Source organism: Trachemys scripta, chromosome 2 (assembly GCF_013100865.1).
Source record: "Trachemys scripta elegans isolate TJP31775 chromosome 2, CAS_Tse_1.0, whole genome shotgun sequence".
In the NCBI taxonomy this organism is placed as follows: Eukaryota; Metazoa; Chordata; order Testudines; family Emydidae; genus Trachemys; species Trachemys scripta.
The window spans coordinates 176971663-176997820 of record NC_048299.1 but is presented as its reverse complement, the minus strand read 5'-3'; the positions used below and the strand labels follow the sequence as shown (position 1 = coordinate 176997820).

Here is a 26158-nt window from a genome sequence, read left to right as displayed (position 1 = left end):
ACTGGGCATTAGTGCAGTACACATGAAAGGGGAACAGTTCCACTTCCTGAGTCACAAGTGTCAATTCCTGCCACACTTAGCTATGCCTTTTTGGATCTTCTATCCTATCTTATCCTATCCCATCCCAGTACTGACTTGGATCAACCCTGCTTCGTTGATGAGACTGATAGTACCACAGCACAAAGTGTCTGTCATGCTGTCTGGAGTGGCTCACTGTCAGATAGGCACTGGAGTGCCTATCTGAGAGCAGGCTGTCAAAAACAGGGCAGATGCTCCAATCTGGTGGTGTGTTCTCTAATTAGATTTCACCAAGCCAGTAACAAACTCCCAGATCACTGTCATAGTCTTACCATGGAGTCACAGATTCTCCAGTCTATCTTGCCACCCAGGCAGACTGGACTTCATGATAAATGGTCACTTACACCACAAATTACACCATATTCAGGTTGCTTCCCGTCCCAAGAGACCAGTCACTTATCCCAGATCATCTGGTACCTAGATCTTACACTAAAGACAATGCCTATAGCCAGTCCTGTAGTTAACTATCTAAAGGTTTATTAACTAGGAAAAAGAAATGAGTTATTTACATTTTAAAGCAAGCAAACATATACACATAAATGAGTTACCATCTAAATCCTAAGAATGACAGAGTTGTAGAGATCTGTCAATTCAAAGTGTCTTTCAGGGCAGACCCAGAAGATAACCCCTGGGGATCTGTGGCTTCAGTTTGGTTTCTCTGGCCCTGTAAGAGCAAAGAGATGACAAATCTTCACATCAACTATTTTTATTTCCCTCTTCCCGCATTCAAAGTTATGGCATGAGGCCTTCTGTACGTACTTCTTTGTGGGTGGATGGGTCAGTTAACAACGCTTTTGTCTTATAATGGCCCACTCAAACTTTGATAGTTCTCCTGGATTGGGCAGAGAAGGAAGGGGGCAGAGAGATGAATCCCATGCCTGGGTTCACAAGTTCAGAGTAAACATTTTCAAAGTTATAAAGCAAAACTTACATATTTTCTTATAGATGGAACACAGACATGACAAGTGAGATTAGTGCATGCAGCAATTTACGAGCATTACATAGCCTCTACACTAAGTACATTCTTATAAGACTAATACCTATTTTTTGCAAAACTAACATACAGATGAACTGATCTGGTCTCCAGCGTTGAGTTTGTCAGTTTTTAGCTAATGCCTTCAGATTTGACAAGAAGCTGGCATCTGGCCTGCCAGTGTCACAGTGGCATAATTGAAGTAGGAAATATAGCTATATTTAATAATAAATACAATAATAGTAATTATATATTGCAGCCTTACGGTCATCTTGGTGATAGATCTGGGACACAAATTAAACTGGAATTATCCATCAAGGGTCTCTGCTTTGATAATAAGAATAACCAGAAATATGTTTTTACATGGACTTGTTTAGCTTTGGTGACAACGGTTTTTAAAATTTATTTTCTGCAGATTGAATATCCAGTTCAACTACTTATCTGCTGTGTGCCGATGAGATGCAACCTTACTTATTTCTGACTTACCATATCTGAAATGAAGTCTAAATAAAAATAGAGTAAGTACAGATCCTTCAGAAACTAGTTTGATGAATAGCTTAAGATACAGTCATAAAGCCATCAAGTTTGACATGCTGTTGTTTACTATATAAATCATCCAGTTGCCATAGTGAAACGGTTATGGTTGATTGCTAGCTCTAGCAGATCATTGAATGAATAACTCGTGTCCAAATCCACTCCACCAAGTTCTGAGAATGTAAACATGTAGAGTAGATTATATTTAGTCTGTAGAGTAGATTATATTAATTCCAATGTATTTGAACTTAGTCTGAGTAAGGGCCTGATCCTGTACAACAGAAATCAATGAGGAGTCTTGCCTGAGGGAGAACTTCAGGATCTAGCCATTGTTGTATATTTACAGAATAAACTGTTATCGTGAAATATTTTTTTTACTGTTTGTTCATTGTTCAGGGATGAAGCTGTCTAATTTAACACACAGGTAGGAAAATTATTATTCAGGGGGTAAATTAATTAGCTCAAATTTTTTACTTTGTGTGGGTTTAGAAAGGAAAATCCCCATCATTTTTGAACTTTGAGTTCTCACGGGCACATTAATAACACCCTGAAAAGTTATTAACAAATATTAATTAACCTCCACAACACCACTATGAGGTATGTAGATAATCATTATTATCCCCATTTTACAGCTGGAAAAACTATGGCAGAGAGAGTCTAAAAAAATCTCTAGAGGGAGTCAGTGCCAAAGTTGAGCTGAGAACTCATAGAAAGTATTTTATTCCCTTAGTAACTAGGGCGAATGAAAACAGCAACTATTAAAGTTAGACATTTTTAAATTTCCAAGACTGAATAACTTGCCAAAAATCGAACAACATTATTATAGTGGTACTATCAATGGTACTAGATTTTTAAAAAAATCACTATATTGCAGACCTAAAACTGGTAATTATGGGCCTCCGAAGGTGCTAAGATGTTTAACATCATCAACTCCTGTGATGTCAGTGCAAACATAAAACATCAACTACTTAATTTGGGGTCCCATTGAAGTCAAACTACTGAATACCTTACATAAGGACACAGAGCTGTGATTCTAGGCCTCCCTACCTGTTTATCTATTTGATACTGCAAGTATTTAGTCCACATAAATAGACACCTATTTGTGTGACTGAATTCAGCTTCTAGAGATGAATGTGTAAGGCCTACATTTTCAAAAGTGACTAGTAACTTTGAATTTTGGTAGTGTGCAAAAAAAGCTTCCTGTTTCCACCTCTGCTAAACCCTTTGATTTCTTTTTATGAAAGTGTTTTTTCTTTATTTGAACACACAATGAAATCCCAATTGCATCTTGCTGTGTGCTGACCGTGCACTCCTGTCTGTTTACTGAGTTATCATCTGGATTAATATTAATTAATTATGTCAGTTCAATAAGGCTGTGTTCAGTAAACACCTTCCTGAGAACGTTGCATGCTTTTCTGTGAGTGGTGTTTAGCATCCAGGAGATTAAAATGTAAGACTATGGGTATAATCCAAATTCTACAAATGTTACCCTTTCATGGGCAATTTTGGGGGGGAGTAATAGGAAGTGGGAGAACAAATGAAGAAACTAGATTAGTTCTCTTTGGATCAATAGCAGTGCCTCCTTTCATCGTTGTGTTAAGTGGTCAATATTAACAGTACTGTAGTGTCTAGCATTGTTCATCGACTGAAAAAGGAGATACTTACTAAACACAACCTTTGCAATTACAATTCAAAACACTAAGATTTATTTCTTAATACTATTCACCTTAATTTGCATGATCAGATTTTTTTTTTCTGAAAATGATTCAGGCATTAAGATACATCCAAACAGGCCTCCTTTCAGCTGGCAAAGGTAAATCCCTCTGGTGCGGTGAGCATTATAAATTTAAACCCAGGATGTGGGTTTGGTTGACATACTGTACTTAGTAAGACAGGTACAAATCATTGGGAAGAAAAACTTGTTCTGAATCCCTCTTTGTTCTTATGCCCAGAGGGTTTCGCTTTAGGGAAGATTACCTGTACTTTTAAGAATATCTTAATGTAATATATAAGTAATTAAGCAACAGTGTGAGGAGAGAAGCTTGTGGACAAACAATGCCAACCAATAAGCTGTAAAAATAGTGAAAACACCTTGAGAATGGAGAGAGTTCATATGAGCCCAATTACTTTCTTTTCAAACTGTAGATGCATTAGAAATCGGCACTTGTTTGCAAGAGTGTGGTTTCTTAGCCCAGGTCTCTCAGGGTTGTGGAAAATCCATACCCCTGAGCAACACACTTATACTGACCTAACTCCCGGTGTAGACAGCTCTATATTAATGGGAGGGCTTCCCTGGTCACCATAGCTACCGTCTCTCAGGGAAGTGGAGTACCTATGCCAGCCAGAGAAGCTCTCCCATCGGCTCAGGTAGCGTCTTCCGTAAGTGCTGCAGTGATGCAGCTGCAGTGCTGCAAGTGTAGACAAGCCCTTAGTCACATGGAGATATAAGTTGACCTTAAAATAATCAGAGCCTGAAGTTTTCTTTATCTACAGCTGTCCTACCTACCATTCATTAGAAGTACTGTTGTTACACACTCTTATGCAGAGAGAATTTGTGCACAGATCCCTTTAGATAGTCTGACTTTGTTCACAGTGGAAAACAGCTTTTCTTACCTGTAGGAGGGATTGCTTTATTATATCCTCCCCTGATGCTATTTTATAAACTGTGTAAAGTTACATAATTAGTTACATGTCAGAAACAGCACAGCTAAAGAATACATCTCCCTTTAAGAGAAGTAACTGTGAATATATTGAAGTTCATTGTTTTCTAGCTACGTTGTTCTCTTTCATAGTGCTTGAATAAAATTGTTTTATGTCTCTAATTCATTTTCTTCCAACCAAGACAGTTGTGATTAGGAATGTTCCCAGGAGACTGGACAACCAGAGCTGGCACTAAAGAATTCTGCATTGTTATTGGCTGTACTTGCGTGTTCAAGGGTGACAAAAGTGTAAACCTATCTTGTTCAAGACTGACCTTGTCCACTACAGAAATACCATTTACAGGTAAGAAAAATGGCCTTTCCTGTCCAAGCTAGACCATTGTTTAACACTGTCATGTGAAAGCCTCAGCGTTATAAGACTTAAAGGGGGAAAAAGCTCTTTGCTTCCTCTGTTGGAGAAAGGAGAAAATCTAGCTGCTGCCCGCCTCAGTTTACATAAACGATAATTTGGCTTCAGTGTAGTTCCATACCATGTTTTGTGTTGCATTTTCTGAAGCTTCTTTATATTCTGGAATTTATATACTGAATTTGTTATATAAATGTATTTATGAAAGATATACCCTGGAGAAAGGGGATCACCCTGATCTGAGGATTGGTGGACTTGAATTGGATAGTGAGACCAATATAAGGAATAAAGATACTCTCTAGGGCTCTTGATTTGCTCTAGGCTTCCTGTTTAGAGTTGTGGATCCTGGTGAACCTGACTTTGCAGGACTGACAGCCACAGATGGGGCCAGCTTTGTGGGACCAGGACCTGAAAGATCTACCACTATAAATAAAGTCAACTCCAGCAGGAGTGGGTGAGAGCAGGCTCTGGTTGTGCTGGCTTCCCAGGACTGGACAGAGTGCAGGGAACCTTGTTCCAGCAAAAACTTGACTGCCACTGAGCTTCACTGGATTTGTGAGCATAAGAGCAGGCAGGGGAGTGGGGCTGTATTTGACAACCAGGACCCTAACAAGCTGGACAGTTAATGACTGAGGCTGTGGGATCTGCCATGTCCCCCATTTCCTGCATTCTAGTTTTGCTCATTTAATTTGATCATGTAAACAGATGCTTATCTTGTTCCCCAAGTGTAAGGTATTCTCCTGTGGGCTTTGGGAGTGGGGAGGAAATGCCTGGAAAGGTGACCAGGGGGTTAGATTTTAATTTACTCAAGTCTGAGAGTGGATAGGTTTTTAGGTGGGGCTTGAGCAAGGTGATTTATTTATCTAAAAAGGGATCCCTAGACATATTGGATGAAAATCTGCCGTTAACATGAAGGAGGACTGGATGTCACCCATAGAATCAGGCTATTGCTATTGGCACCTGGCAGAAGAGTTACAGAGGTGTTACATAAGCTATTGCCACTCAAAGCTTTCCTCCGAGGAGTCTTCTGTATTTAGCTGGCCACCTTTAGAGATGAAATGCATCCTCCTGAAGAATTCAGACCAAATTCTGCTCTCAGTTACTTTGATGCTTAAAATGTTAGTTTCAAGAAAGTTCTTCATAAATTTTTCAACTAGTTTTAAAAATCAAACAAACAAACAGCCCTATGCTGAAGATTGGGTTTTGTTCTGTTCCATTATTTTAAAAGATTTTACTTTATATTCAGCCTTGACGGAAATCTTCGCTTTGCCTATCAAGTACATTTCTGTGGATTGCAGATCTAAGAAGTCCAGTGCCAATTTAAAAATAAGAGTTAGACAGAAGGAGCGTAAATGGGATTTTCATTGGGTGCCAGCATTGTTTTTCTTTACCTCAATTAATGATCTCATCAGGACAGGAATTTGTTACCAATTTGCTCATCTTCTGAAGGAGTGGCATTGGCAGAGCTGGGATGCTTTATGGTTAAGGAAAACTATGCTAAGGCACTTACAGTTGACTGCTCCAATTAGAGTTGTATATACCAGCAATTCTTCACACTTTATATTTGAAGCGAATGACATTGTTTGACTTTCATGGAACAATTTGTTCACCTTTGGGTCTTGAGTCCCAGTCTTGTTGTCCAGAAATATGTTTATTTTGAAAGTTACACTTTAAAGTTAAAATGTCCTTCTCTTATCTTATGCATGGAAGAGACACAGAATATTTTATGGAAAAAATGAATTTAACCCAACAAAGTATAAAGGTTCCATGTGATAATATATGCGTGTCAGCATGGAGATCGATCAATGCCACTTTGCTACAGGGATGCTACTGATTATGTTGCATGGTAGCAAGCAATATTTGGAACCACCCATTGATATTACAGTAGATCAGTCTCAGTTCATTCAGACTTTGTCAGGGTAGCTTTATGGTCAAGAAGAGGTTGTATGCTTGGGGTGGCTTTTTAAAATTAATTTCTGAGCATGAAACCCTTGACATTTCCCCCCTTTGAGTAGAATTGTTGTTATAAATACTATCTTCAGTAGTTGCTAAGTATCTGCTTAGAATAAGCACTTGAAGATAGCTAGGTTCAAGAAAGCCACAACCAGGGGTTGAAAGTAGAGTGAAGCAGGAGGGTGAAGCCCTTACCACATCTTCCAAAAAAAAAAAAAAATGGTGGTGGTGCGGCGGGGAAACGAGAGCCATGGGGAATTGGGTTTACTCAAGCCAGAGAGGGCGGCAGGGGGTGGAGTGTATGTGTGTGGGGAAACTGTGATCCCTACCACTTCTCCCTTACTTCAGTCTCTGGCCATATATCCAAAGGACTGGCCCTGCAGCTAGTTATACTAATGGGTAGTAACAAGAAGCTTTGATATTTTTAATGTAGAAGCCCTTTTTCTTCCAGTACCAGTATGTTTTGATCTTGGCTTTGGACGAAGGAAACTCTTTGCCTATCACCTTTGCTTGGTGGTGATATAAAGTCCTCAGATATCATGTTTAGTAGGTATTCAGGAGACAGGTTGGTTGGAACAAGGGCACAGCAGTCTTAGTAAATGCATAGCACTCAGCAAAATATTAGCCTGCTCAGGCTTCCAGAAACACAGTTTAAAATGGGCATGCTCAGAAGTTTAACATATGATTATATCCACGCTAATCCTTCCAATATTAACATCACATCACCTCATTGGCATATTTTCCCCTTTTTAAGAACATGAGCCTTCCGGAGCTCTGTTGTGCTCCTAGTCCAAGTATGGCAATTGTAGTTAGATTTTTGCTCTTTCTTTTTTATATATATATATCCTCGTAGCAGTAGGCCTGACAGCCTGTGGTTAGAACTGTGAGAATTGTTTATAACATTTTGTCATGTTTCATTACAAAGCCAGCACACAGGCCAAGTTTGTTGAGGTTCACAAAATGTTTATCCAACTTGGACCAAAGTCTGAGGAAACCATTTAAGGTTCTGAGTCGAAACCATGACAGACATGGTGATTTTTGCATGATTTTGACATGAGATTAAGCAAATCTTTATACAGTGGGAGCCATTAAAAGCACCTTTGTCACTCCATATTGCCGGCAGTTCCAGGATGTCTCTATTCTATGTCTAAGAGGATGCTATGGCTACTCTACAATCCCTTGAGGATTAAAGTATCAAACTGCACTTGCTAATTAGTAATGGCCATTACTATGATGCCATTCTGGGAAACCTCTCTCCACCCTCATTCAGGACTCAATGGTGGCTTAAAGCTACAGCCCTCAAAACCATGATCCTGCCCCCCTCTCAGCCTCTCCCTTTCTCTTCTGGGTAAGATAGTACTGGCAGTCATCCTGGCCTGAAGTAGCCCTTGAACTCCCTGAAATTCAAGGACTGCCTTTGTGCTCAACCCCTCTGTAGAGTCATCCAAGATTTTTTCCTTTCCTCTTTAGCATCCTGGGAATGACATTTATTTTGGAAAAACTGGGATTATGTTGCATTTCCTTGAACTTTAAAGTTCCAAAACAGTAGGTATTTTCTTGGAAGAAGTAACACTGGATGTTTGACAGAAATCAGTGATCTAATGACCTTTGATTAAAGTCTGCAGCTGGGAGATAATTTTGACAAAGGCAACTTTGAGGAGTGATTCAGAAATCCAGAATTTAGAAATCGTTTTCAACATCTCAGCCTACACACATCACATACAAAAACAAAACAAAAAATAATCCCACCAACCAACAAGTGAGACAATGGTTTTGTTTGTAATAGTGGTTGCTTCATATAGTTGAGTGATGAATTCAGGACCCCAGGAATGCATTAGAGCATATTTTCCCACACATCCAATGCAGTCCAGCATTAATATATTTATCCCTTTGTAATTATTTTCATTTTTGCAGCTATTTTCAAATCTTTACCATCTGCAGCTGTGATACTTTTACAAGAAAATTCATTTTATCAGTGCAATTTATATTTCTTTATTGTTGTTGTTGGAAGGGTCTGTGTGAATAATGGATTTGAAACTTGGCTCAAATCCTTACTTCCAGACTTTTAAAAATCTTTTTATATTGTATAGTCAATAACTAGCTTCTTCCTTTGTCAAAAGAATAGCTTTTTTGTTTGCCCACCGAACTATATTACTCAGGGCAGAGCAGTGACTTATCGCAGGATGATAATCCGTTGGTCTGTAGACAACTCTATAAAGCCACGTGCAATTCACCAAATAACAGATTACAGGCTTTGAGGCAAACACTTTTATATCCATTTTTGAAAGCTGTGTATTAAATCTTGAGAGAAATAGCTGTACTGCAAATGTATACTGAACAAGCTAGAAGGATCTTACAGACTAGCTTGATGGAATTTTGTCATAGACAATGTTCCCTGAGGAACATTGCATTTTAAAGGCCCAATCATGCTAGGCACTGAGTGCTTTCAACGCCTATTGAAGCTGGTGAGGTTTGGAGTCAAGTTCCGTATCCATTATTCATACAGTACCTTCCAACAAAAATAACAAACAGACCCAATGAATTAATGAAAGGTATTTAATAGAGCTGGTTGCAAAAGGGGAAAAGGATTTTGTGAAAAATTTCAAAGTTGCTTCCATGTTGCATGGTTTGAAATAGACCAATTTTACATTTTGCATCAAATATTCCATGCTCTGTTTTACTCCATCATTTTCAAAATAATTGCTGAAAATATTAATTAACAGAACATGGCACCTTTTCTGATTTTACACTGAAAACTAAAAGACTGAGTTCTTGATATCAGAAATGAGTGTCTCCTGCTCCTGGTCTAGCTTCAGTCTTTTATTCTGCATGTTAAATAAATAAATAAGTAAATGTCAGTTTCCCTGGCATGTAGAAAGAGAAGTTGTGCATGTGCCTAAACATGCACATCTGCCTGAGAATGCCAGACAGCTTTTCACTCCTGCAGGCTGTACATGTGTGCAGGAAAGGTGGAAGGGGAGTTGCACCCAATTCACTTGTTACTTAGGAAGCAACAGATCCAAATGGGGGATTGGGGGGGAGTTTTTCATTTTTTTTAGGTTTACCTGAAATTATTTTTTATTTCTCAAATACAGTTTTCTGAAATGTTTATTTTCCATATCTTCCAGTTGCTATATTACACTGCATTATTCACATCCAATTGTTGTGGGTGTAACTAGTACAGCCCAATGGGACAGGGCATGGAGAACAATTTGAAAAAAACTGTTTTAAGGGAAACTAGTTTTTAGAAGAAAAATAGCTACATTTTCCAGAATTTTCCTAAAACCATCATAGGTTGTAACAGGAAGAGCTGGGCCATAGGCAAAATACTCACTACAAATAATGATTGTAAAACATTACTCGATTCATCTGCTACCTCAAACCAGGAAAGCTACACAGACAGACTTAAAGGGAGACAGGCCGAAGATCTCATCTACCTATTCAAGACACCAATTCAGGAACACTCTAAGCATGTTAGTTTGTCTATCACTTTTCAGGTAAGCACTTAAGCAGGTGCTTGATTTAAGCACACACTTTGAAGTTAAGCACTTGCTTCAGGGCTTTCGTGGATAGGAATACGTTTCTGAATAGTGCCTATATAGAGGGATGTATAAATTCATGGAGGTTAAGTCCATTAATGGCTATTAGCCAGGATGGGTAAGGAATGGTGTCCCTAGCCTCTGTTTGTCTTGTCAGAGGGTGGAGATGAATGGCAGGAGAGAGATCACTTGATCATTACTTGTTAGGTTCATTCTCTCTCGGGCACCTGGCATTGGCCACTGTTGGTAGACAGGATAGTGGGCTGGATGGACCTTTGGTCTGACCCAGTAGGGCCATTCTTATGTTCTTATGATGTTTTCCAAGGCACAGCAGACAATTAGGTGAAAGGAAGGACGGTTCCATAGTTAGAGTGCTGACCTGGTACTTGGAAGACCTGTGTGCAATACCTGCTTTGCCGTAGACTTTCTGTGTGACCTTGGGTGAGTCACTTAATCTCTGTTCCTCATCTGTAAAATGGAATAATGACATCTCCCTACCTCACAGGGGTGCTGTGAGAATAAATACATTAACAATTGTGCGGCGTTCAGCTCTTAGGGTAATAGGACCCTATAACTACAATAGAAAGCAGGGCTGGCAGAATTTGGTGGTGGGGCAGTGAGGACTAGCGCCCCCACAGTGGACATAGTACAAGGGCAGATCTATGTTTCTGTCCCCATGTGTTGCTCCCTGTAAACTGTGCACATGTGTGGAGGGTGGGGACCTAGAGTGTGGGATCTGGAGAGGCTGGAGCAACCAGTGTGGTGCCAGGTATCAGGATAGGTTGCAGGTAGGAGGCCCCTTGTTGAGTCTCAGTATGTCCTCTCACTCCCCATGCAAAGCACCTCTGCTCCACCCCTCCATTTAAAGTAAGCTTCTGCCTCCACTGACGGACAGGCCCCCAGTGATCTTCAGTGAGCATTGGGTGCCTAACTACCCTTCTTGCCTTTGAAAATTTCCCACCAATAGTAGTAAGAACTACTCATGCAAGTAAGAGGTTGCAGGATTGGATCCTCTACATAAAGTGTGCATGTATCACTTCACCCAGTTCTATCATTCAGCTTCTTCTGAGGTAATGCACAATAGCTATCTTAACTTGGTACTTTATGGTTTGATAGAAAATGTTCTCAAATTAAAGTCCTCGAAAGAATTTACAGAGGTGGACTGTAATGGCTTGAGTTAGAATATGGCTAGAATGCTGTGGTTAAAGCCCGTTTCCTTCAGAAAAGAACAATGGGATATTTAAAAGATTTAAGTGGTCAGGGGATCAGTTTTTTAAATTATTCTAAAAATAGCACCTCCAGCAGCAAGGTGTCCTCTAATTCCATTGTGGAATTTTGGTACAGTATCTGAATCATCGGGGCTTTTTCCTGTAACCTCTTAATTTTGAGTGGTGTTTGTCCTGCTCTGCATATATTACCCAAGCAATAGGTGCTTTAAGCTGATTCTTCTTTACTTACAAACACTGGTCTGACTCCACTGAAGACAAAAGAATTGTCCTGAATTACACAGGGGTGTAAATGATAGTAGAATCAGGTCCTCCCAAACTGTTATGTTTCACAGCATACAAACAGAGAAATTATGTAAGAAAAATAACATACCCTTGCTTTAAGGTTACAACATGACTAGGGCCCTACCAAATTAACGGCCATGAAAAATGCATCACGGACTCTGAAATCTGGTCTCCCTCCATGAAATCTGGTCTTTTGTGTGCTTTTACCTTATACTGTACAGATTTCACGGGGGAGACCAACATTTCTCAAATTGGGGGTCCTGACCCAAAAGGGAGTTGCAGGGGGGTTGCAAGGTTATTTTAGGGGGTGGAGGGTCACAGTATTGCCACCCTTACTTCTGCGCTGCCTTCAGAGCTGGGTGGCCAGAGAGCGGCAGATGCTGACTGAGGGCCCAGCTCTGCAAGCAACAGTGCAGAAGTAAGGGTGGTAATACCATACCCTGCCATCCTTACTTCTGTGCTGCTGTTGGTGGTGGCTCTGCGTTCAGAGCTGGGCTCCCGGCCAGTTGCCCAGCTCTGAAGGCAGTGCCGCCACCAGCAGCAGCACAGAAGTAAGGGTAGCAGTACTGCAACCCCCCCTACAATAACCTTGCAACCCTCCCCTCAGCTCCTTTTTTGGGTCAGGATCCCTACAAGTACAACACTGTGAAATTTCAGATTTAAATAGCTGAAATAATGAAATTTATGATTTTTAAAATCCTATGACCATGAAATCAACCAAAATGGACCATGAATTTGGTAGCGCCCTAAAAATAACACTACATTGTCTTAGAATTCAGAATACACAAAAAATCCAAAACAGAGAGAAACAAAACAGGCTGCTTCCTAAAACAGGGAGGCACTCCGCCTTATGCTAGCTTGCTGCTTGCAAAATGAGTCTGTGATGGCAAGACTCAGATCACCCAGTTCCCTACAGAGCTCCTTGCCTGAAAGCAGGATCAGGATTTAAAGTGACAGCTTGTAATTTTTACAGTTTTCAATACACCACAAAAATAAGGCCAAATTCTCAGTTTGCATAAACCAGTGTCAATTTATACCAGCTGAGAATCTGGTCCTTAAGATGATATGCACAGCTAAGTTCTTTTAAATCAATGCTGTATATAAATGATAATAGAGAAAAGAACTCCCCACTCCCCACCTCCACCCTGAACATTTTCAGGTGGCTGGGTACCAGTTCCATTGGTCCAGCATTGCATTCTGTAATATGGCACAAAGTTGCCCCTTTAGGTTCTGTTTGACCATTCAGGTAAATCATAACATTTTTGATTAAATTGACCTCTATTATGTTCTGGGCAATTGCACACACATCTGAGACTTGAGGAAACTTTCTAACAAAAATCAGCAATAGAAAAATTGAGTATATGGAAAGGAGTGCCTTTCATGAGAAATCTTGAAAATTGAGGCTCAAAGACAAGAAAAGAAACTCAGCTCTTATGAGTTTAACCATTCTGTCATCTATTCTTAGTTTAACACAGTTTCAAAAGGTGTGGGTTTTGTTTTTGTTAAGACTTGTATAGAAAGTGCTACAATTTTTCTGACAGTTTGGATAACAAGTGATGAACATAGTGAAGTAAATTCTATTGAACTAATTAAATCTCTGGTAGTATTGTCAGCTTATCCACATACTGTATAATTGGTCACAAACTGTATTGCTGTCTTCAAAAAGCAGTATCAGGCTTAGTTTCTGTCTGTGAATTCTGTGTGTTTTTAGAATAGCTCCGGTGGGAAATGGCAACATTTGGCAATATAGTTTTACCACATTTTATGTATTTACCTCTCTTTTTTCCCCCCCACACGGGAAGAAGGTTTTATGTTCCCATTTTTGTTTCACTCTGTGTTTAGACAATGCCTTATCATTCGGGGATTTGCAATAAATTTGCCTTTTTCAATCCATCATTCCTTAGAGAGTTATTTGTTTTTTAGTTGGTTCTATTGCCTTTACTGTAGATGACAACTGAGAACTTTTAACAAAGCAAGAGTGTGTCTGCTTGTGTTGGAATAAAGTCCTTTATCTCTGATTGTACAAAAAGGTCTCTGAATGGGCCAGTACATTACTCATACTCTGGCAGAAGAAGCTCTGTATTTTAGTGTCAAATTTACATTTTTTATTTTTATGGAGGATAGGTCCATCAGTGGCCATTAGCCAAGATGGTCAGGGATGCAATCCCATGCTCTGGGTGTCCCTAAGCCTCTGACTGTCAGATGCTGGGACTGGACAACAGGGGAATGATCACATGATAATTGCCCTGTTCTATTAATTCCTTCTGAAGCCTCTGGCATTGGCCACTGTCGGAAGACAGGATACTGGGCTAGAGACCATTGGTCTGATCTGGTATGGCCATTCTTATGTTTATGTTCTAATTTTAAAATTTTCCTATTTTGTGTTTTAAATGATCACATCTTGATACAAGTACAAGTCTGGCTTGTTAGAACCTGCAGAATTAGTTCTTCAAAGAAAGCTTGTTTTGAAGTTTCAGTAGCCCTAAATATTTCTTTTTCTATGCATGGAATGAAATTCTGGCCCCCAATGAACTCAGTAGGTGTTTTCCCATTGGCTTTAATGAGTCCAGGATTTCACCCATTCTGTTTTTAATCTGTGGGGATGAACATTGTCATTTTTTTATGGACTCATGCATATCTCTTTGGGATAAATTGACATTAGACTGAGTTCTTGATATCAGAAATGAGTGTCTCCTGCTCCTGGTCTAGCTTCAGTCTTTTATTCTGCATGTTAAATAAATTAAAATCCAATATACTTTTGACCATTGATGATGTTTTCCCTAGTCTTCTTGAGCAATAAAACCGAACAAACCAGTTTCACTTTAGTTCCTAGTTTATTTCACTTTCTAGCTTTCGTGCACCAACATAATGTTCTTTGGGCTATACAGCACCACAGGTGACTATTTGAATAAATAAATATACCTGTTAGAGAAAAGAATGGGGCACTAATCACAGAGGAGTAGCAGGTACATTTTGGAATATATTCAAGGGACTGTCTTCTACACTTAATTTCATATCTGCAGATGCTCATGAAGATACCCTTTCTTTGTAGCCCCAGTCTTATCACCAGGGAGGATGACAGAGTCTTAGAGATTTCAACAGACGATTTCTGGATTATTTAGGAAATCTGCACTGACTACTGCACTGAAAACTATGGGAATACTTGCAGACTATGGAACTTCCGAGGGTAAGAGTGGCAGAATTGGGTCAAGAGTTGGTAACACAGGTCAGGGCAACAGAAGCCATCTGAGAAGTCCTAAAGGCAAGGTGCTAGATGTTGAGATAACCATTGGGAAATCACTTTAATTTAAATGGAAGCTTTATCCTTCAAAATATGCCATATAACCTTCCCAAATAGACCACATAACCTGGATCTTCCTTGAGAAGGTAGAGAGAGTTGGTGCTTTACATGACTGATACAAATGCAACTCCAGCATTACCATGAATCAAAAGACCTGTCATCCCAGACAATTATCCTACAATTGTGGCAGTTCCTATAGACTCTTCACATGGCCTCAGTGGTTAAACATACCACATGGAGCAAGCTAAATAGTCTGCTTTTGTTTGGGATGAAGTTTCGTTATCCTTCAAAGACTTTTCTATAACTGCTACAAAGTCATTACAGTTCTGGCATTTTTCCTGACAGTTTTATGGCATTATTTATTTTAATGTACAGTACGTTATTCATTTTGGTACAGGGCTCAAAAATATTCCCATAAAAGCCACTTCAGTTGGGTGAATGCTACATTTTATCATTCACATTGCCCGGGGCACTTCTGTTGTTTTTCCAGATCTTTTTCTTCTGTCCAACTGTCTTGAACCAATTTCAGCGCAGAACACAACAGGTTAAAGATCATACATGGGGATTTTGATCTTTTTCTTGTTTATCTCAGGTCTGTTTCTGCCACCCTTGCTCCTGTTGAGTAGTACCGTTCCAGCAAGAAGTACCATTCATTTCAAGAGCACTCTTTGTGGAGTAAGGTGCTATTCAGTGGACTAAATTGAAACCTTATAATCAAGTCTGAGTAAGGAGCAGTACAAAGCTGTTACCCCAGGAGAGGAGAGGAATTGAATTATGACTCTCAAGGTCACATTTCAGGCCCTGCTTTCCCTGGTTCCACAGAAGAATGAAGTTGTCCCTGCCCTTTTCCAGGCAAACTTAACGTCAGCTCCCTAACTCGCTGACTCAGCATGTGCTAGAGGATATGTTGGCAGGGGGGAGGGCAGAGCCAAGTCTCCAATCTTTCTCACCCACTTATGCAGGACCAGGAGGAGCTGCTATGTGTCTGTGCAAGGTCTGGCAATGTTGGGGTGGGGGCAGTGCAGGGGAATGAGGGAGCCTTTACTCCCTAGACAGTTGGTTCTACTCCCCAGCACAGGCATGCAGGGGGACTTACAACTGAGCCCAGTGTGAGTAAAGGTGGCCAGCTGGAGTCTCTAGTAATATCAGTCAATGTAGTGGCTGGTCCCAGAATCAATACCTTCTTTTCTTTTCTTTTCTTTTCTTTTCTTTTCTTTTCTTTTCTTTTCTTCAACGCTTAGTCAAATGTCGGCCGTAGTGATAGTTCACCATTTGGTCCGTCCCTGTGCAGCTACAAGGGCTTGAGGGGCTGAGAGTCCAATGTTGGAACAGACTTGATTCACCCATGTAATGGGGGTCTGCCTCTGGGCTGTCTTCACCCCTCAGCTGGTGGAATTTTATCCTGGATGTTAAAAGCCACCCGGAGAACAGCGTACGCCAGAATTCTTGTGGCATTCTTGCAACACATCCAAAAAGCGACAATGGCCCGGTAGTCTGTAGAATGGAGCAACCATAAACATCTGCATTACAAATGAAATAGTTCCACTTTATGCCCAATATACAACGTTGGCATTTTGTGTGGAAAAGCTCCAGCTTTGCCCAATCTGAGCGGTGTAGTGTCCATGTTTCACGACCATATAGCAGTACGGAGAGGATACAGCTTGAATAGATCCTGAACGTAGTTGTCATGCTGAAACGATGTTGATTCCATATTTGTTGTAAGTAACCCATGACGAACGTTGTGATGCCAATCCTGTGCGGAGCCTCCATGTGAGAGTCGGAGGAACTGGTGAATATAGAACCCAAATAGCAAAAGCTGGAGACTGCTTTGATAGTTTCATTATTCAAAGAGATTGGAGTCACAGATGGACCTGATCCTAGATTTTGCAGCTTTGTTTTTGACCACAAAACATGGAGGCCAGCCTTAGCTAACTCCTCCATTGGCTGGAGTGCCTTGAGAAACCTGTTGGGGCTCTGTACTCAGGGTCGGCTCTAGATTTTTTTGCCGCCCCAAGCAACAAAATTTTTGGCTGCCCCGCACCCCAGCCCTGGGCTCCCCCGCACCCAACTCCCCTGCTGCCCCAGCCCTGTGTCACTGGTAACTCACTCCCAGGGTGGGTCATCAGCATCCCGCTCATGACACTAGCAGGGGCGGAGGCTGCATCCACCCGACTCCTTCCTGGCGCCCAGGGGGGCCCTGACTCCACCTGCTCCCCACTCACCTCCAGCCGGTCTGGCGCTGGCAGGGTCAGGGTAAGCAGCAGGGTTCCCAGGCTGCATCTCAGCCCAGGGTCCCTCCAGCTGGGACTCCTGCCTCCAGGACCGGCCGGGAATTGGGAGGGCAGAGTTGTGGGGGACCGCCCCGGCAGGGGGCTGAGGAGCCGGGGCAGGGCAGCCTCAGAGGGAGCGGCCGGCAGGGAACGGAGCCCCAGAGAGCAGGACGTGGGCCCCGCATGGCAGCGCCCCGGGCACCGGTCCCCTCTATGGCCCTTCTGCTGCTCCTGGCCACCCTGCCGCAGCCCCTGGGCGACTTGGGCCGCTTCGCCCAGCCCCGGCTGCGGTGCTGAGGGGCGGCTGCCCTGCGGCACTTGCAGGCGGCTCCGTGCACCCCGCGGGGCAGCCCCCAGCCCAAGTGTCCTGCGCTCCATGTGTCGGAGCCCACCGGATGGCTCGGCAATGGCCAGCAGCACGAACCACAGTGGCGCCAGGGTGCTCCCCCCCCCCTCACGACGCGCTGCTGCTGCTGGACCCCAGTCCCGGGGCCAGCTTTGGCCACCCTCTGTGGCTCTTCCACCTGGACTTCTGCATCAGCTTGGAGGCCAGGACAGTGTCTACCTGCGTGAGCGCCCACAGGGCTGGCCCCCAAACACACACACAAAAGATGGCCCGAATGCCACCCCTGCAAATGTGCCGCCCCGAGCACCTGCTTGCTTTGCTGGTTCATAGAGCTGGCCCTGTCTGTACTAGAAGAAAATCATCATCAGCATTGTCAAGGTCAGAAAGCAAGAGATCACTGATCTCAATGCCTATGGGTCTGGTGGAATGCTGCATTACAAAATCCATTGCCTGACAAAAAAGTGCAGAGGCCAAGACACAATCCTGCCTTACACAAGATACTGATTTAAAAGGTGCCAACATCCGATTTCCCAGATGTACATGAGCAGTGGTTCCATTATACAGCTCGCTAATCAAGTCTAGCAGAGTGGTTGGGACACCTATGTCCTTTAAGGCCTTCCATAGCACGACTCAGTCAACTGAATACAAATGCAGCCTTAAAATTGACATATGCCACATACAGAAGCTTCATGAACTCACGGTGTATCTCTGACAACAAGCAGAGGGCCAAAATGGCATCTAATGTGGCCCTGTTCCTGGTGAAGCCTGAGTGTTGGGGGCAATACTTCTGATGTAGCAGGGGTTCCAAATGCCCCAACAGAACATGTGCAAGCACCTTCCCTGGCAAGGTGATCACCCTGTAGCTCTTACATTCACTGCGCGGTCCCTTGCCCTTAGAAAGTGAAATCATAATATCGTTCTTCCAGATGATTCTGCACAACAAGCAAAAGATAGCCAGAAGTGACTCTGCCACGGGGTCCATAGCACATTTTAGCAGCTCTGGGGGGGATGCCATCAGCATCAGCTGCACATTTGTTTTTCAGTTTGCAGATGGCATGCTTCACCTCATCCAGTGTTGGTACAAGTGTCTGGGTCTGAAACCAAAGTGGCTGCCAAATCATCCAGCTCTGAGCAAGTGTCATCTGGAGGGTGGTTCAGGGCATTGTGATGATGTTCCACCCAGCATGAGAGGATGTCATCGTCTGATTTACATGGACACCTTGGCTGTTGTTCAAAATGCCATTCATAGCAACTACCTCTTGACCGCTGAGTTTGCAGATTGTGCAGAATGCCAGCTTTAATTCTCCCCTGGGTAAGCTAAGTTCAACATCATCCACCACTTGGTTACAATGTGCCTTGTGATCGTGAAGTGCTAGGGCATTGAACTTTCATTTCAGCTGAATACGGATGCACTTATTGCTGTGCTGGCGGGCTGTGACCTTCAATTTAATTGTCTGGAAGGCCTCCTCTGAGTGCCATGGTTGACGTGCTTATAGCCGATCGTCTGCTCGGCAGATTGGCGGAGGATGAAGAGGAACCAGAGAGACCAAGTAACCTCAGTGTTGCCTGGCATGTTGGCTAGGACCGAGAATCTATTGCTGACATCAATACAAAATTTGTTGGCTAAACTCGGCATGCAGAGAAGTGCATCGATGTCAAACTTTGTCATCCTAGAGAGTTCACTTGCTCATCAAAGTGTCAACACTATGCGGGCAACCACTAGGTGGTGATCTGTGTTCGCCACACATTCCGCACAGCAATATACTCTGCAGAGATGCCTGTCACGTGTGATGATGTGGTCCAACTCCTTCTGAGTGATGCTGTCATGAGAGATCCAGGCCATCTGGTGTATGTGTCACTGCTTGAACCAATACCCGAGAATGGAAAGATTCTGTGAGGTGCAGAATGTGAGCAAGCAGCAGGAGTTATTAGTGGGTATATCCAAACTGTAATGGATGATGACCTGTTCAAGCCCAAATTGCAGGGTGTCAGTAACTGCATTTAGGTCACCCAGGGTCATGAGATTATCATGTGGAGGGGTGGTGCACACTAGAGATTCCAATTGGTCATAGAAATGATCTTTAACTAAATCAGCAGATTCCTCTGTCGGCGCATAGGCTACTAGGACAGCGAGGTGACCATGCTTATGTTTAAGATGTACAATAAGTAGTCGAGAAGACACAGGCATCTGAGTTATCAAGGAAGACCTGGCCTTGCCTCACAGTAGTAATGCTACCCTATGTAAAGTGGGTTAGGACCCCCAGAATACAGAAGTAATGAATCTCCCACCTTGTGGCATCCATGATCTATCAGCCTTGCTTACATTAGGCCTGAGATGCCTAATGCCAAGATGGTCTATTTTGCATGAGACTGCAACCAGATGATCATGCCTGTAAAGAGTTGCAACATTCCAGGTTGCAATTTTGAGGGATTGGTGGATATCCCAGCTGTGATGGAACACGTTGTCATGGTATACCACAGATGCGCCTGCCGACATCAGAGGAGCACGTCCCCAGGGGAGCTCTGGCATGAGCCTGCCACAAGTGCACCAGGGGAAGACAGCACCGGCAGGACATCTGCAGCTGAGAGTAAAGCAGGAGCTTTAACCCTGGTGCTGAGTGTGAAGTTGTTCCTGTTGATCAAAAGCAAGCGCAAACGATTCTCCCAAAGAATACCTCGTCCCACTTTGGATGAGATGGAGGCACAGTAACGCAAAACTTTTCCTGGTCCTCAAGTACTGGCTTCACACTATGCGACCCGAGCCGTTGAGTCATTCTCAGTGACTTCCTTCTCCTCAGGTAGCTAGGCGTAGCTGCTGTCCTGTGTCTTCATCGCCTGTGTTAGCCATCATTTTCAGGGTTCTTGTTGGACCTGTCCACCTTGCATAATACCCAACGCGATATTTCGGACCAACCTTTATCACTGATAGCACAGCTCCAATGAGCAATCCCCTACTTCAGATGTTACATCCCTCCACCATGATGAGACATAGGTTGGACGCGGGGGGAGAATCAAAACCTGCTTAGACTCCCCCCTACCCCGGTCTCAGTTTAAAACAAACAGTGATAATGCCTCTTCCCCCCTCTGTTTTTTTCCACCTAACTTAAACAGTTATTTATAATTAATTAATTACTATCAGTAGAAGCACGTGAAGGGCATTGGAAAGTCTCTGTCTGCTTTTCAGCACAACTACTTCTGTGTGGTTACAGTCACATGTTTGATTGACTTGGCTCCCAAGCTGATGTTTACACTGTTGTATTCATCTTGCTCAGATGACTGTGACATGCAACCCGAATGCAGTGAAGCTGACAGGGAAAGCGAGGAGAACCAGACAGATGACAACTTCTCCATTTTTCAGAGCTGATGCAGGATGATCTGTCACCTAATGATAGGCCACCGCCTGTCATTTATTTACTTACAGCTGTAATGTGGGTAAAATGAGTAGGAAAGAGAGAAAAGTGACAAGAAGCAAGCAAGAAAGAAACTATTTACATTCCTTCCCCCAAAGACAAACAGTCGGTGTCTCTTCAGGAATACAGTATTGCCACTCAATATACTACATATACACCAATGATTTCTATAGGCTGTGAGAGCTCATCCGTGCCAGGGTCCGTTGTGTAGGGTACTACAGCAATTGGATCTTTTGCAAGGTGGGTCTGCAAACCTGCCCAGACCCAGTTCTAACCCACACCCATTGTAATCCACAAGGAGACTCTTTCTGCAGTACATGGGGGTGCACAAATGCGATGCCCACCATACAGGGGATTGAACCAGGGACTTAACTGAAAGCATGAAACTCTAGAGCTAAAGAGCTATAACAGATTCTTCTTCTGTGGCTGGGCACAGTAGGATAGAGAGAGATGTTGACCAGTGGGTTATACAGGCAGTACTGTGTGGCTGGTCCACCAGATTACCTCTGTGAGGTCTCAAGATATGCGAGAGGGCCTTGTGCTGGCCTGACCTACCGCTCATGTGAATATCACTCATGAGGTCCAAGTAGTATGTTTGGAGCATATGCAGAAAGGGGGCACTCGTTCTCACTTCTGAAACCCCTGCTTACTTGTGTGGTGCAAGTCACGTACTAGCCTTCAGTGAGAGGTGAAAGAGAATCCCCACACTTCACACTTAGCAATGCATGTGTGATATGGCAGTGATAAATGTTGCATTTTCTTAGTTTTCATCTGCTTTTGGGGAGATGGATGGGGCTATTGGACTTGCAATTGATTAATTTTTTTTAAGAGCAGGCCAGCAGCCATTCATCCTGTGGCCGCACTCAAAGCATCTGCCGTAAATATCACATTTTGTCTTAGTAATTTCCTCCCTTCATTATTCTGTAAAGGGATATTCAGAAAGAAAAAAGAGAGGCTTTTAAACCAGAAACACCTAAGTGCAATTGTTTCAGTTATATGCCCAGATGCTACCGTATCCTCTCCCATTTCAGTGTGATAATGCGCAGTGTTTTTGCCATTTAATGGAAGAAACCATAATGTAGGAAATGTGAGTTATCTGCATGAAACAATCCTGTTGTGGGCTATGAACATGGATTCTCTGCCCCACTCCCAACCATCCTCCCCACTAATCCTGATACAAGGGAGCCGGTTGGATTGGGGAGGAAAAGCAGATAGCTAGAGCATGCTCCATCCTAGCTACTCATAGCTGGCAGACAATCCCTTGCAAACCATCCAGCTACTACACCTGCACTGATTCTACATACTAGGCCGCGAATCAGGGAACCATAACTGATGTCTTTCCTTCTCTTTCCTGAGTATTAACTCGGCAAAGTAGAGAATTGGGCCGTTAGAATCAATTCCTAAAATGCTTGAGTTCCTGTAGCACCTGATCAGATTTGTGGCACCAAGACACATGATTATACATTCACAGAACACAGAATGGATGTATAAGAAAAGAGAGAGAACCCATTGTCCTATGGCTTAAACTAAAGTTTTCTGGTGAGGCCTTGTTGAGACAATGGACCATATACTTCCTGATGTGGCCATTCTAGATAAAAATTCTGCTTTCAGGCGTCGGACTCAAGTCCTTTCTTCATCTGTAAACATTCGTGTTCATATCTGTGAACAGAACATCATTATTATTATAAAGTTCCCCATTGGAAGGGTTTTTTGGGGGAGGGGAAAGTAGGGGAGGATTGTGTAGCAGTATCAGGGGCAAAAATTGTAAGGGCTTCAGAGTCAAGATTAATAAACTAAACTAGTTCATAAATAAGATCAATATTTTTCAATATTAATTAATATAAAATATTTAATCTTGGGGGGGAAATGGAATACTGGATTTGTGATAGACCCATTAGCACACACACAATTATACAACTAGGTTCATGTTATATATTTTTAATTAACTTTCCCTTTCGGTAAATTTTGATCTAATTATTAGTTTCTTATTTTGGACAGATAATGTAATTAACAATTACCAACAGCAAAATCATTAAAAATCTAATCCTTCTGTGGCTGTATAGTTATCCACCTATACAGAACAAATGGCTAACTAACCCACCTACTTTCCTTCCTCCCCATACCATTTATACCCAGAAAATCATGGCTTAGATGTTTGGCATCCAAACAGCTTCCTTGAAAATTTCTATCTGGGTTTGGCCCATGTCAACATTGAACACCATAATCGAAGTCAAACGTGCGGAAGCTAGAGAAGATTAAAGGAAAACAGTGGCCAAATACAGTGTCTTTTCTTCCACTGTCCATCCCAACTGGAGATGAATCAAATACGTTTAGGAAAGTCGTTACCCACATACAGAGAGATTATTTAAAGGCTGTTTGGGATATTTTGCCTATCAGGTCTGCCTCAAAAAAAAAAATCTGTCTTTAGCTAAGGGCTTGTCTGCACCTACAACGCTGCAGCAGCAGCATGCCTGATGCAGCTGTGTCGCTGTAGTGCTTAGTGAAGATGCTACCTACACTGACAAGAGAGTGTCTCCCGCCAGAGTAGGTACTCCTCCTCCTCCTCGAGATGTGGTTGCTATGTTGATGGGAGAAGCCCTCTTGCCAACGTAGCGCTGTCTACACTGCGGGTTAGGTCAGTATAATTACATCACTCATGGATGTGGATTTTTCACACCCCTCAGCAGTGTAGTTATACCGACATGAGTTTGTAATGGAGACCAGGGCTTAATTTTGACATACAGCCCATGAATTTAGCAGGCTAGATTCTCTACTGTCTTGCCCCTTGTATAGTCATTTACACCTGGGAAAAGTACAAAGTGGGTGTAAAAAGCTAAAATGATGATTTGGTAGCATTTTATTTACATCTACTTTAAACTTCAATGAGTGACTACACCAAGTGCAAGGCAATTGAGAGCTGTGCTGTGTGTCTGAGAACTACATCACCACTCATTAGCCAAAGCTATGACATCACTCCCATAAGCAGAACCTTTATTAGACATTAACAAAGAAATGTTTCTGGTGATGATATCCTGGGATATTGCAGTGAGAAGCATGTGGACAGTAGGATGGATTGGTAATATAATCCTGTGATCTTTAACATTAGTCTTTCTGAAGTAAAGCAACTGGCAATTACTGCAGATTTTTGCCAAAGATTTGTTGACTGAGTGTGACCAGGGTCCAAGACAAACTACAAGGCAGCCTCAAGTAGGGTGCAGTAGCACACTGAGTTTATTGAGGCAGTTCCCTATCCACCCTTGGGCAGGAGGTTCCCTGTAACTGTCTCCTTAGACCCCTCAGGCCTGTCCCAAGCTGCACAAACAGCCCATTTGTCCTTTTTTGTAGTAATGCACAAAAAAGTGTCCCCAAAAGAAACTCCATAGTCCTGTGTCAGACCTTCCTTCCTCCAGAGGGCTCTGGCAGTCAGCAGAGGTCCTGGGCTGGTCTCTTCACTGGTCAGCCCACTACTGAGTTGTCCTTTTTCCCTTTTAACCGCCCCTTCATTACCTGACAGCAAGGGCAGGTGTAGCAGGATGGGGCTGAATTGGCCCACAGCAGTTCTTTAACCTGTGCTGGCTCAGTGTGATTTGGTATCCCTCAACACACTGAGCTCTGACTGAAGTTTCAGAAACTGCAGAAGTTATGGGAGACAGCAATCCTGGTAAATTTGAGCAATAATTTTCCAGTTTGAGTTTTCCCTCTTTGACCATTAGCACATTCTGGAGGGTGGAGGAGACCAGAAGAGGTGATATACACAAAGGTAGAGAATAAAAAAATCTGGATGAAATACCATGAGGGTCAGGCTGTGTGGTAGCTTATCCTGCAAGAATACCTGCCCAATGTAGCAGTGTCCATAAAGAGTCTGCATGGGAAGCCCACCTGTAACACTCACTTATATACACCCTTGTTCCAAAACAGCACTCTTCCACAGGAGATGAAATTCCTTGTCTCAGTGTGAGTGTATTACCAATGTAATGTGACTTTTGGAATGGTTACAGCACATTCTGAATGATGTATGAAATGAAAAATCCCTGCGTAGTTCACTGAAAGCATGTACAGTGCTTGGTGATACATTGCCAATAATTTTAACAAGGGGTTCCTTCAAACATTTTCCACTTCAGTCAGCAATGCATCTGACATTCCCTGGGTAAAATATTCCCCTCCTTTATTGCCCCCTCCAAGTCCCTCAGTTTCACATTCTCCCCTCTGCCCCAAATATTCATTAATTCCATACTTGTCCCTCTCCAAAATTTATCAGTATTTCTATACACACCCCATCCTTTGGCCTACCCCCTCTCAACTTTTCTTGATTCCTGATGGAAGTTCCTTTAGATGGCTATTCTACTTGACCAAGCTGTGACTCAGGGACACATTGAAGCCAACCTGAAGATGGCCCAGGGGTTGCATAAGGTTTTACAGGGATCCTCTCAGCTAGATATCTGCATAACAGGTCACCAAAGGTTGGCATCGTAGGTCTCTACCAAGAGCAAGTAGCCCACTGGTCATCATAATTGTTGTGAAATGTATGTTCAGATAATATGTAAGGAGTTATGTATCTGTACTAAAAAATATGTTCTTAAGGTCTTGGAGTTAAGGCTGATCACCAGGAGGTGACAAACCTCAGAAATGGTCCTTTCAGGCTGGGTGTTAAGCAGAGCAGGGATCTGAGGTGGAACTGGTAAGCTGAGGTGTGCTGCTGCTTTGGAGCAGTGAATCTGTGAATACTGTGAGCGTCCAGTGGCTGGATACTCAGGGGAGATGTTCGCAGGGCTCAGGGTTGGAGTGTCCTAATTGCTAACCTATTAAGAGACAGCAGGGCCTATGTAGGCCTAGCGGTAGGAGCGGCACCAGGGTTTTTGCCGCCCTAGGCGGCAGCACTCCTCCTCTGAGCATTCGGCGGCAGGGGTCCTTCCGTACCACGTCTTCGGGGCACTTCGGCGGCGGGTCCTTCACTTGCTCTGGGACTCGCTGTCGAATTTCCGCCGAGGGCGGCAAAATGCCGCCCCCCAAATCCTGCTACCCTAGGCGACCGCCTAGGGTTGCCTAGTGGAAGCGCCGGCCCTGCCTAGAGGGAGGTGTTCGTGTTGCCCATAGCTGGTGGAGTTGGGGCACTGTCCTGTGGCAGACACAGACAAGGCTTCCCTACCCTAAGGGCAGGTGGTAGCAAGGTGCCTCAC

The 26158-nt window shown here is 42.9% G+C and overlaps 1 long non-coding RNA gene across 1 annotated transcript in view; it reads left to right on the top strand.

The window, feature by feature from the left end:
* Positions 1 to 1472: 1472 nt before the first annotated feature.
* Positions 1473 to 26158, top strand: part of LOC117871626 — a 66842-nt gene continuing 42156 nt past the window's right edge. The window contains exons 1-2 of the long non-coding RNA XR_004644307.1: positions 1473 to 1569; positions 4428 to 4588. This is a non-coding gene — a long non-coding RNA (uncharacterized LOC117871626). The remainder of the gene's footprint in view (positions 1570 to 4427; positions 4589 to 26158) is intronic.